Below are 14536 nucleotides of genomic sequence, written 5' to 3' on the forward strand. Positions count from 1 at the left end.
GAGAGGCTGTGGTGGCAAGTATGGTAGTATCATGGAGGTGGTGAGCATGGCGATAGTGGTTGTGGGATGGTGGTAATACAGTGGTAGAGTAATTATGACGGTAAGACGATAGTAGTGATAAAAATGATAATAACAGCAATAGTGATGATGATGATGGTGGTAAAAATGATAGAGATAGCGATGGCAGCAATGGTTGCATAATGAAAATGATGGTAGTGGTTGTGATAAAAAAATTATAATTTTTTTATTTTTTAAAATAATGAAGAAAGAAATTTTTTTTATTTTTTAAGAAATAATGAAATAAATTTTGAAACATTAAAAAAAAATGATAGCACCAAATTTATTTTTTCTTCAATTTTATGAATTTATTAATATATTACTATTTTTCATTCCGCCACCGAGCTAGCTTCAGCCTACAAGTCAATATTCCTTTTGATAAAATTGTCATCCCCAAGTACAATTTTTTTTTTTTTTTCCATTGAAATTAAGAGGGCCAACCCCACCTTTTATCATATGCCCGTCTAAGCCTTGAGATCAATCCAATGCCAACTTGAACCGCCACCTCCTCACCCAAGTGATAATGGGTGATATCATCTAGACAAGCACTTGATGATTATAGTAGACCTTCTTATTTAGTTACATGCATCCGGGAGTTTTCAAAATCTTGGGTCGATATTTCATATTTTAGATATCAAAATCCATCTCAACCAATACAATAAGAGCTTGGATCTCCTCAAGTTCGAGGATGAAACTTGATGGTCCAGTTTACTCTAAGGCTTTTCGTCTATTACAAGATGGCTGTAATATGTCTGGCACCATGTATTCGAGGACCACCGTCCCAAGTGCAACATGAGCCCTAATGTATCATGGTCATCCCACAATACACAAACAATCATTATTCAAGAACTGGACTATGAAGTTTGGGGACCAAACTTGAGAAGTTCCGATATTTTTGCTAGATTCATTTTTAGATTGATCATGAGTCCGGATCTTTCAAAGACCGAAATTCACGGTCCAATTCCCCAATTCACTACGATAATAGGAACCCGTGCTATGCATAGGAGTCTTGGCGGATAACAGTAAGGTTGCTTCATTATTTCCTAGGTGTCACAGATGGAAATATGGAAATAGTTTCTAGAACAAGATTATGAAAATTCTGGAGCTATTAACTGAATTATTATATTAATAAACTAAAGATATTTGATCGAACAATATTGACCGATAAGTTCATCATATTGGCAAATATATAAGGATTTGTTGATTTTAACTGGCCGAGATATCATAGGACTACATTTTAATTTCTCTTATAAAGGTATTCATATCAAGATCATAGCCAAGATAAAAACCTTGGCAGCAGTGGGAGAAAAATCTTTCCATCGAAAACTGTTTGGAGAGAGAATATTTAAAATAAATAAGAATTATTACAATAATAATTATATAGTCTTTGTCATGGTCAGAACTCAACGGTGAGATCGAATTTTATCTCCCTAAAAAAAAGTACGGTGAAAGAATCTTTGTCAAAAGATGAGGTAGAGGAGTTCTTGGCTAAAGATGAGATGGAAGTATCTTGGATAGAGATGAGGTGAAAGGATCTTCGGTTGGAGATGAGATGAAAATATCCTCATCTGGGATAGGTTGAGCCTTTGGCTAGATATGAGACGGAAATGTCCTCATCTGTGGAACTGTCCTCATCTGAGGTTGAGCTCCTAGCTAGATATGAGGCAGAAATGTCCTCATCTGTGGAACTGTCCTCATCTGAGGATGAGGCGAAAGGGTCCTCGGCTTGAGATGAGGTGAAGTCCTCATGAGATGAGGTGGAGCCCTCCTGGGTGCCAGAACTAAACCTACAAAACAAGTCCATGACTGAAAGATTTTTCGGTAGGACCTTCCGACGCTCAAGTTAGTTTGGAATTGAAAACAATAGTAAAAAAGAGTGTTTCGAGATCTTTCGAGAGCTTATCTTAGGGGTCTCTATGTCCTCTATTTATAGAGGGGGAGTTAGAGTCATACACACCATGAATCTGGCCAGTTTTTGATTATTGCGTGTAGATTAAGTTAGCGGAAAGTTATTTTCATTCAGGATATGATCCGATCACGAAGATATTCTTCCTTATCTGGACTTCTCTAAATTGAAGGATGCGTGGGATCAATCAACGAGGACTATTGTGCATCATAGCGGAGGTCGGCTCGGGCTGATTGAGAGTACTACAGTTCTAGTGAGGTCCGAGCTAAGTCTTAAAGGTGATTATGACTGACCCTTACTTACCTCGACCATATAGTCGGTCGAGACCAAGGTAATGGTCCACAACGATGTTATAACAAAAAAAATATATAAAAATTGAAAAAAAAATATACTTACTTGCACCACTTATTAAATATGACACACGATCCTGGCATGCTCGCATTTGGCCCTTCCCCTTGCTTTCCCTCCAACGAATGGTTGGAGCCTACTTTCCGACCTTATTCGAGCCTCACCTTCATCCCTAGCCCCCCTTATCTCTCTTTCTCTCCTCTTGCTCCTCTATCTCTCTCCTCTTCTTTCGGCTGCTAGACTTCCTTCTCTCTCTTTGGTCGGACAATACCTTCCCTTACCTCTTCTTGGTTGTTGCTGCTTGCCTCCTTACTAGCTCTTTTCTTGGCCTGTCGTCGGCTCTATTCTGATGCTCCCCCCTTCCCCCTCTGATCTGAGATTTCTTGAGCTATTGGCGTCGTCAAAGGCGAAGACGGAACAGCCATCCTTGGCAAAATAGATGAAGGCGCGGTCGATTAGATCCACGGTTGAGCAGCCGCCAGGCATGGGGCGATCAACGTTGATCCATCCCGACTGCGTTTTATTGGGATTTCTCTTTTTTTTGAAATTCAAATTTCAAAATTTTTTGAATATTGATGAGTTGTTTAGGAAATTTAAAATTTGAATTTTGTTGTTGTTGATTTGATGGGATTCTCTTTTTTTTTTCTGTAATTTTTTATATTTTTTTATAATAAATTTTGATGACTATTATACTATTACATATTAATTTATTTTTATATTAAAAAAATTATTAAATATTAAAAAATTATTTATTTTAATAATATTATTTTTGCTTGAATATTAAAATATTTGATAAGAATCGCTTGGTGGAAAGAAGCCAGTTCCGGATGGGTAGGGGAGCGGCATTAATGAATCCATGGATCATGACCTAAAATGTTCCTACCACCGGCCGGTGCATCCACCTCTGGGAGGGCCTCATTGGCAGAAGGTGGGAAGTGAGGGCCGAAAAGAAGGCAGAAAAGCAGCCGCTTTCTGATTTGAGTTGTATTGCACCATATAACTATGACCTTGGGAGGGTCGGGTGCCTTCCAATTTAAACAAGGCTATGGTCTTCGGCCGAGACTTTTTTTGGCTTACAGAAGTTTCGTTGCTTTAATCTTCAAGGTATAAATGTAGGTAGTCAAAGACCACACGGCAGGAGTTGCAAGAGATTTTTTTTTTTTTTATTGAGATAAAAGGAAGGAAGTAAGGTGTTTCTCCCATTAATTAATATATTAAAAGAGTTGCAAGAGAAATTGAATTTGTTGAATGTATGAGTGCTAGGACATGATTCATCACTTATGGCACATGTTGATTTTGGAGACTAATTGTTCTTTAGAGTATAAATTGCTCCAAGTCCATCTAGTGGGATGCATGTTAATGTTCAATTAAGAAGCAGTGCTTGATGGATGAGATCCTATCAAATGGTTACACACACTAGGCCTAGCCCTGATACCATTTGTATTTATAGCTCAAAAGTTTAAGTTGTTGGGAGGAGGACCAGTTCGATAAACCCATGTCAAACAAGGGGCTGACACTTTACGATCCCGTTACGGGGCTAAAAATTGCGAGATAGGCCTCAATTGGGTTTCGTGTGGGTTATAAGGGGGTTTCAGAGGACAATATGAAACGTAGGTGCGCAACAAGTCTTTGGAAGCTGGGCTGATGGGTTCGCCGAGGTGGACTACGAGGAGGTTTACAGGTGCAGGGAGACTTCCTGGATGTAACGTATGTGACTTGAAGAATCACGTAGTCATAAAAGTCTTAAATCCATGTGGTAGTTAAATAATGAACAATACTGAACGTATCACGTCTGCTACACTATTCTCCATGTGAGAAAACTAATAATGAGTGACTTTTTGGAAAATCTAGAAGCATTGGACTGAAGTTTCAGCTGGATTCATGGATTAGGCTACTTATTTAGATAGGGCCCTTGCAACTCGAATCCTGTAGGTGGGAAAAATGACCTCTATTGATTTATTTCCTTTTCGAGATGAGCAGGCCTATAGGCTAGGATATGGGCTAAAACTTATGCGAGTCAGGCCATGAGAGTATGGAAGGCCAACTAGTTAGGGATGGCAATGGATCAAGTATGAGTGAAATAGACTATCACTTATACCCACCTCATATTTGCCTTAGGGTGTAGTGGAGCATGTAGAGTTTTGAGGCTCGATGGGGTGCATAAAATTAGATAGGATAAGTTGGATGGATTGTGTATGATAAAATTACTTTTTTTTTTTTTTGACATACAAATCATTGTTTTTGTGTCAGGGATTTGTATAAAGATGTTTATCTAGATCAAATCCGAGGTAGGTTTTGCCATCATTCATATCCACCCCAGATCCATGTGGATTAGGTAAAATCTACCTCATTAGAATCCGATCGAGTTAGATCAGCTACTCACCAGTAAATTGCCACCGTCAGGATTTTTCAGCAAAAACATCCAATCAGATCTCGATTTTAGCTTGACCCGTCTTAGCCATTCACACAAGATGGATAATTAGAGTTTGCTTTATGGGCAAACAAAACGTGCTAGTTCACATGAGTGGAAGTCGGAAACTCACTCCCAAGAGGGGCTCCTACCAACGTATGCTTAAAAGGTGGCACCGCCATTTTCTATTAGACATAGGCCCTTTGTTGTACGGTAACAACGGTCGAGGCCATATTTAATAATATGAGTTTGCAGTGGGCCACCACATCAGACACCCCCCCCCCCCCCCCCCCCAAAAAAAAAAAATAAATAAAAAGCTACTTTGGCAAAGGATTAAGCATTTTCTCCTAAAAGAATTGAATCTAATTTTGTGATTGGTTGTTACACTGTTTTCAAAAGTTTAGAATGACGAGTGTGCCAAAGTGGTCAATTGGCAGTGTTTTAATGTCAAGCATCTCTACCGTCTTGATAAATTATCAAGTAGCATAAAAAGGTAGCAACAAAAAAAAAAAAAAAAAATAGTTAATTAATTTCTTCTTCTTCATTCTTTGTTTTAGATTTTGAGAATAGATTGCTATAATGTTTTTTATTTTTCTTTGAGACATCCCTTGCATATGATTTGGAATTTCTTGGTTCAACATGATTCGTGTTTCCATGGCCATAGCCAGTTGAGTCAGTAACCATAATTCTACCAACACCATTTGTTTTCAATTTAAGTTGTTGATATTGAGCCGCAGTTTTTTTAGAAGCCTTTTTTTCCAAAAGAAAAAGGAAGAAGATCTACCAACACCATAATTACTTAGGATGCATCAAGAAAGCAAAGATAAAGAGGTGTAACCTCTAGGGCATGCCCCAAATTCATAGTTCTTCTAGAAACTTTGGTGTGAGAATGTTATGGCCTAGTCCGGCCCATGTAATAATCCCAGCCCAGAATCAGCCAAAGCCCAAACGAAAAAAAAAAAAAACAAGAACAGGTGAATCGGGAAGAAGACTCCTACCGAGAGTCTTCTTCTCCGATTAAACCACCATGATCAGGAGTCCAAAGACGATCAGGAGTCCTAGGGCTCTCTATAAAGAGACCTTCTCCTTCCTAAGAGACCCCCCACCGGTCTTTTTCCCCTCTTTTCCTCCCTAATTCCTCCGATTGAAGCCACGGCTCTTGATCGTGCTCACCGCGATTTCTCGACGGTGGGATCACTAGAGGACTGCCGGCGACGAATGTCGCCGATTTTTGTCGGAGAAGGGACCCCTATTTGATCTCTTCTTCCCTTTGATTTTCCGACGCTGGCGATCACAACCGACCGCCGGCCTTGCCTCTCCGAACTCGAGAGAGTTGCCCCCCTCTGCCGCCGGATTCGTCCTGTCGGCCGTGGCTTGAACGGTCGGTTAAGGGAGGGGACCTGTCGGTCCTTTGTTTCGGCCAGGAAGGAGCCCGAGAGAAAAAAAAAAAGAAGAAGAAGCAAAAGAAAAAGAGAAGAAGAAGAAGCAAAAGAAAAGAAAAAGAAAAGAAAAAGAAGGAAAAGAAAAGAAAAATAAAAAGAAAAGAAAAAGAAGGAAAAGAAAAGAAAAAGAAAAAAGAAAAGAAAAAGGAAAAAAGAAAAAAAAAGAGAGAAAAAGAAGAAGAAAAATAATATAAAAAATAATATAATAATAATAAATAGAATTTTCTTTCCTCTCTCTTCTGTGAAGAAAAAGAAAAAAAAAGAGAAAAGAAAAAAAATTATTAAATTAATTAATAAATAATGATATAAATAATAAAATATGAGAAAGAAAGTTTCTCTCTCTTTCCTCTCTCTCTTCAGCTTGAACTAGTATTTTTTTCTCTCTAGAATTGGACTTTCTCTCTCTACTTTCTCTCTCTAAAATCCTCCCTCTAAATTATTTCTCTCTCCTAAGATTTCTAGAATTTTAAGAAGAATGATGATGAATTTAAATGATCCTCATGATGGATTTTTGATCTGTGATCGTCCGACGGTACACCGACATCCATTTTGATCAGATCAGGTATTTTTAGATTTTATTTCTCATGATTTTATTGAATTATCCACATGATAATTTCAGCATGATTTGATCTGATCGATTGAATTTGTTGAATCATATTGTCTGAAAAATTCAAGATGAATTTTCTCTCTCTAGAATTTTCTCTCTCTAAAATATTCTCTCTCTTGATTGATTCTCTCTCTAAAAAGGTTAGTGAATGAAGAAATTTCTTTTAATAGTCCTGATCTGATTCTAATGAAGAACTCTGATCCATGGTTATCAGACAGCGTACTGGCACCCACCTTAATCAGACCATGAATCTTTAGATTTGATCATCCATGATTTCGATCTAGCTATGACTTAATTTGATCATGTTGATTTCACCAATCGAAATATTGGACCAATCGTAATGTTGGATTGTGTCACCTGATCAATTCGAATTGTACCTCATGAATTCTCTCTCCTCTAATTGTCTCTCTCTACTTGATTTTATGAAATCGATGAAGAAATCTCGATTCTATCACTTCGAATCCGATTTGATCTGATAGTCAAACTTTGGATCGTTTAGGTCCTAATTAGATTTTGATTAGATAAAATTAGATGATCGGACCCAATCTAAACCGTTGAAATATGATATTCGTATTCTTTATAATTATTGAAATTGATTCTGTATAGGATTGTGGATGTTTGATCATAGGATATCACGATATGATCTACGAACAGAATTTTGAAAGAAAATTTATAGAATTATGTGGATTTATTGGAATGCGTTCGAGGTAAGTAATGTTTCACTTTTTCTAGATTTATCGGCAAATTATAATGTATTTTTTCTGACATGATTTGTGAAATGATGCATGAATTGGATGAATGGTATTTTGTTATGAAAATATCTTATTTGAAATGTTATGATGAAGCATGATTGAACATATTGATTTCATGATGTATTATATTGATTGATTTCTTTACTACATGATTATATGTTTTATTATCGAAATTAGAATATGAAACATGATTTATGAAGAATTCTAATATAAGAACAATATGAATTGACAACCTGACTATGTAAAGGACCCTGTCAATGGGGGCATATACGTTGGCAATTGATTTGTCCTGAGGGTTTATGTCGCCAGATACACCAGCGACAAACCATCAGAGAGACCAGCGGTTCCGAAAGACTTTGCTGCCAGATGATTCGCAACTCACCACAAGAAGATACGCGGTGTTATGACCCTGCCACAGGAAAAATGTAGTCATAGCTCATAGTTGACGAAAAGAATTGAAGAACAAAAAAAATGAATTTGGCATGAATTATATTGCATAATTGAAATTGATTTCGAATTGATGAACTCTATATGCTTATTTTTCTATAAATGATTATTTACTTAAATGCCTGATGAAATCTGTTGAAAAGTGATCATTGCTTACTGGGCTGTCTAGCTCATTACCTCCTATTTTACTGTTTTTACAGATGTTGAAGAATTAAGATGATACAAGATATGAATGGAAGAGTGATTAAAAGCAGAATCTTCATACTTTTATTTTAGGTTGAAAGGCTTATTGAATTTGATGCAAAGCCTTTGAATTGTTGTTGAATTTATTGAGATATTAAAGAAGAAATTTAGATCGTTATATTTTGGATTTAAATTATTGTCTAATTATTTCGCTGTTGTTTTAGAATAGCATGATAAGATGCCTTGCATGTTTATGGGAAGAATTTTCTATGAATATGCGGCGGTTGCCATGACCCTCGATTCACAATCTCGAGTCGGGGGTGTGACAATTAATATGGTATCAGAGCATAAGTGGATGAATTATGAAATATAGAATCAGATATAGAATGGGTGTAAGTGGATAGACACCAGGGACATTATAGTGTAGATCTTTGATGATTGTAGTGGGAGAAATATTTATAAATTTTGATTAAACATTGAGATTATGTATAAAAGGATCGCAAGAGATTATGATATATGGAGTTTGAAATATGATGGATAATCTGTAGATCATGATATGATTAGTTAGATCTTGATCAAAAGTAATCACAAAAGGATTGACATAAAATTTTATTATGCATTATGGTTATTAATTTGATCATTGGTTATTCAAGTGAATCGTAAGTTCAAATTTGATGTGAGAATAATACTATGATATTACTTCTAGTTGAGAAGTTGACTATTATTGGCAAGATAAAGATTTAACGATAAAATGTTGTTCCAGAATGGGCTAAGAAAGTTTTTTTTTTATTGGAATATTTATCGAAAGTGAACTTGGTATGTGGATTATATATAAAGTAGCATATTAGGATGAATGCATATTTGAGGATATTGCAAAGAAACCTATTTCTTATTGATGAAATTGAGTTTGAGATTGTAGGATATTCATCGTATTTGAAGCTTTAATCATCATCCTTAGATCTAAATAATGGATCTTATTATGTCTCTTGGAGACTACATGATGTGTATGAAATTTCAATTAAAAGATTTCGTATCTAAATTGATCAAGAGATTTTCTGATATTATTGTTAAGGTTGTTAATAAAAAATTGATATCTTTAGATTAAGATAAAAGATCTGATTTATATTTATTTTAAATTAAGGGATCCATGTGAATTTATAATTTAAAAATTTTGGATTTAAGAATTGATATGGAGTTTTCTTTGCTTTTATTAACGAGATCTCTAATTGAATCTACTATTAAATGGAGATTTGATTTTTTTGAAGCTTGTATGATTGTTATGAAAGGATATTTGATAGATATTGAAGATCTTGATGATATAAATTTTAGAAAAAAAAATAATAATGATTTGAAATTCTTATATATTCTGATTATGTCCAAAATTTGTGGAGCATCGAAGGATTTTTTTTATTGATTTGACTTATAAGGATTTTTGGTTTGAAAATTATCGAATTGAATTGATATGAGAATTAAGATTTGATTCATATTGATTATAGTAAATTTATATGATGGTTTAAATATGATATTGGACTCAAGGGTTAATCAAGATTATTGTATACCAGTAGAAGTATGAATAAGAATCAGAAGTTAATCTTTGGCTTCAATTAAAATTTTAAATTTAAAATTTTTTTTTCTATTGATAAGATAACGAAATAATTTGATCAAAAATTTTTTTTTGATGAAAGTAAGAAATTTTGATTGTTAGATCAGAGTGCGCAGCGAAAGCATGGTAATCTGGATTACTTTGAGTAAGTCAGGAATGTTGATTCTTTGAGTCAAAGAATTATGATAGATGATATGGTTTGATACAAAAAATTTATTGATATTAGAAAAAATAATATTTTAAAATTTTAAATTATTTTAGATATCCTAATATGATTTTTAAAAGTAGTGCTTCCACCTACTATGCTAAATATATATATATATATATATATATATATTTAGCATCTTAATTCTAGGATGAGTGGACCCTTGACTTTTGATTTTTGATTTAGAATATTTAGAGATAAATTTTCTCTATCCTAGAATTAAATTTTATAATTCTCTATTTATTAGGAAGAATTTGAGATTGTTTATCGAATAATGATTTCGATCTTAGATTATTATACTCAAATATTTATCTCCAGGGTATAATAAAATTTGAAGTTTGAACTCTTTTGATTATTATTAGTTTTTCTGACTGAATGAAAAAAATTGAGGTTATCTATTGGTATTGACGATTGTTCTACAAAAGATGGATTGGAGTTATTTATAATTTAATTTGATAATGAATCGATTAATTAAAAGTAGTTAATATTTAGATAAAGCAAATTGATATACTTACTTAGAATAGAGACATTGATTTTGATTATAAGAAAAATATAATTTTGATTTAGATCAATTTTTGAGTTATTGATTTTTATTATGGAATGACTTAATGATAAAATTTGCTTCAAGAATTAGAATAGTTAAGAGTTTGAGGGTTTGAGTAAGAAAATTTCGATGACTAGAAATAGTGATATTAATTTTAATCAACATTGGTGATATTGATCTTTATGAAATGACTTAATGATGAAGTTGCATCGAGAATTAAATATCAAAAGTTCGAGAATGAGATTGAAATGATAAATCTTCAACCTTTGAAAGTACGAATAAAAAAAATATATTTTTGAATTTTGATTGATTAGGATGTCATCAAATGATTCATAAAAGTATGTTTTCGTATCTTATGATGGGTTGAAATTAAGAGTGATTAATATTTTGAAAAAAATAAATAAATGAATGAATGATGATGAATGAAGTTTTTATGCAAGAATAGAGACATTGACCTTCTTCTATTCACAAGAAATAGATTTGATTTTAATTTGAGTCATGAGATATTGAACATTAATTTTTATAGAAAATGAGATCATAATTTCGAAATCTTGAAACATTGAAAATCTTTGAGATGTTGATCTTGATAAATAAGAAAATGGATGGTTCCGTTTCAGATCAATATTTGATGTATTTACTTTTTCCTTATGAAATGATTTAAGAGTGAATTTATATCAAGAATTAGAATATTGAAATATTTGTGGATGAGATTCAAGTAAGGAAATACGAAGACTCAAGCAAAAAAAATTTCGAGGACGAAATTTCTTTTAGAGGAGAAGAATATCATGGCCTGGCCCGGCCCATGTAACAATCCCAGCCCAGAATCAGCCAAAGCCCAAACGAAAAAAAAAAACAAGAACAGGGGAATCGGGAAGAAGACTCCTACCGGGAGTCTTCTTCTCCGATTAAACCACCATGATCAGGAGTCCTAGGACGATCAGGAGTCCTAGGGCTCTCTATAAAGAGACCTCCCCCTTCCTAAGAGACCCCCACCGATCTTTTTCTCCCTAATTTCTCTGATTGAAGCCGCGGCTCTTGATCGTGCTCACTGTGATTTCTCGCCGGCGGGATCACTAGAGGCCGAGGTAAACTTTCCTCCTCTACCTCTTCTTTCTCCTTCTTCCCGTGCCTCTGTGCACGACTGCCGGCAATGGGTGTCGTCGATTTTTGTCGGAGAAGAGACCCCTGTTTGGTCTCTTCTTCCCTTTGATTTTCCGACGCCGGCGATCACAACCGACCGCCGGCCTTGCCTCTCCGAACTCGAGAGAGTTGCCCCCCTCTACCGTCGGGTTCGTCGTGTCGACCGTGGCCTGAACGGTCGATCAAGGGAGGGGACCTGCCGGTCTCCTGTTTCGGCCAGGAAGGAGCCTGAGAGAAAAAAAAAAAGAAGAAGAAGGAAAAGAAAAAGAAAAGAAAAAGAAGGAAAAGAAAAGAAAAAGAAAAAAGAAAAGAAAAAGAAAAAAAGAAAAAAAGAGAGAAAAAGAAGAAGAAAAATAATATAATAATAATAATAAATAGGATTTTCTTTCCTCTCTCTTCTGTGAAGAAAAAAAAAAGAGAGAAAAAAACTTATTAAATTAATTAATAAATAATGATATAAATAATAAAATATGAGAAAGAGAGTTTCTCTCTCTTTCCTCTCTCTCTTCAGCTGGAACTAGTATTTTCTCTCTAGAATTGGACTTTCTCTCTCTAAAATCCTTCCTCTAGATTATTTCTCTCTCCTAAGATTTCTAGAATTTTGAGAAGAATGATGATGAATTTAAATAATCCTCATGATGGATTTTTGATCTGTGATCGTCGGACGGTACACCGACATCCATTTTGATCAGATCAGGTATTTTTAGATTTTATTTCTCATGATTTTATTGAATTGTTCACATGATAATTTTAGCATGATTTGATCTGATCAATCAAATTTGTTGAATCATATTGTCTGAAGAATTCAAGATGAATTTTCTCTCTCTAGAATTCTCTCTCTAGAATTTTCTTTCTCTAAAATATTCTCTCTCTTGATTGATTCTCTCTCTAAAAAGGTTAGTGAATGAAGAAATTTCTTTTAATAGTCCTGATCTGATTCTAATGAAGAACCCTGATCTATGGTTGTCAGACAGCGTACTGGCACCCACCTTAATCAGACCATGAATTTTTAGATTTGATCATCCATGATTTCGATCTAGCTATGACTTGATTTGATCATGTTGATTTCACCAATCGAGATATTGGACCAATCGTAATGTTGGATTGTGTCACCTGATCAATTCGAATTGTACCTCATGAATTCTCTCTCCTCTAATTGTCTCTCTCTACTTAATTTTATGAAATCGATGAAGAAACCTCGGTCCTATCACTTCGAATCCGATTTGATCTGATAGTCAAACTTTGGATCGTTTAGGTCCTAATTAGATTTTGATTAGATGAAATTAGATGATCGGACCCAATCTAAACCGTTGAAATATGGTATTCGTATTCTTTCTAATTATTGAAATTGATTCTGTATAGGATTGTGGATGTTTGATCATGGGATATCACGATATGATCTACGAACAGAATTTTGGAAGAAAATTTATAGAATTATGTGGATTTATTGGAATGCGTTCGAGGTAAGTAATATTTCATTTTTTTCTAGATTTATCAGCAAATTGTAATGTATTTATTCTGACATGATTTGTGAAACGATGCATGAATTGGATGAATGATATTTTGTTATGAAAATATCTTATTTGAAATGTTATGATGAAGCATGATTGAACATATTGATTTCATGATGCATTATATTGATTGATTTCGATACTACATGATTATATATTTTATTATCAAAATTAGAATATGAAACATGATTTATGAAGAATTCTAATATAAGAACAATATGAATTAACAACCTCACTATGTAAAGGACCCTGCCAATGAGGGCATATACGTTGGCAGTTGATTTGTCCTGAGGATTTATGTCGCCAGAGAGACCAGCGACAAACCGCCAGAGAAACCAGCGGTTCCGAAAGACTTTACTGCCAGATGATTCGCAGCTCACCGCAAGAAGATACGCGGTGTTATGACCCTGCCACAGAAAAAATGTGGTCATAGCTCATGGTTGACGAAAAGAATTGAAGAACAAAAGAAATTGAAATCTCGAAAGAAACTTGAATTTTCGAAAAAGAAATGAATTTTACATGAATTATATTGCATAATTGAAATTGATTTCGAATTGATGAACTCTATATGCTTATTTTTCTATAAATGATTATTTACTTAAATGCCTGATGAAATCTGTTGAAAAGTGATCATTGTTTACTGGGCTGTCTAGCTCATTACCTCCTATTTTACTGTTTTTACAGATGTTGAAGAATTAAGATGATACAAGATATGAATGAAAGAGTGATCAGAAGCAGAATCTTCATACTTTTATTTTAGGTTGAAAGGCTTATTGAATTTGATGCAAAGCCTTTGAATTGTTGTTGAATTTATTGAAATATTAAAGAAAAAATTTAAATCATTATATTTTAGATTTAAATTATTATCTAATTATTTCGCTGTTGTTTTAGAATAGCATGATAAGATGCCTTGCATGCTTATGGAAAGAGTTTTCTATGAGTATGCGACAGTTGCCATGACCCTTGATTCACAATCTCGGATCGGAGACGTGACAGAAAAGTTAGGAAATTGAAATGATATCAGCCCATATTTGGTTTGGTTTAGCTAAGCCAAGTTCCAGTGGCTTGGGTTTGGTCTATTTCGATTTGGATATATTTGTTTAGGTTGACGGTCTAATTTGGTTGAGCCAACTATGGTGGGTTAGGTTTAGAGAGCCGCTGCCCCCTTGTGCCAGCAATTAGCTCAGTCCCCTTTGAGAACATCACCTTTGTTCCTCCCCGGCTGTGCCTTTCCGGTGTATTCCATCTTAGTAGTGTAATTCCCGTTAGTGCCCTAAAGTTTATTTTGGGTACCCTCCTGTGATGTTTATGTAGGGAAGGAGCGTCTCTTTTCTTCCTAGCTTTGGATTAACTCTTAGAGGTTGTTTTGGCCTATTTTGTT

This window comes from Elaeis guineensis, chromosome 13 (assembly GCF_000442705.2).
Source record: "Elaeis guineensis isolate ETL-2024a chromosome 13, EG11, whole genome shotgun sequence".
NCBI lineage: Eukaryota > Viridiplantae > Streptophyta > Magnoliopsida > Arecales > Arecaceae > Elaeis > Elaeis guineensis.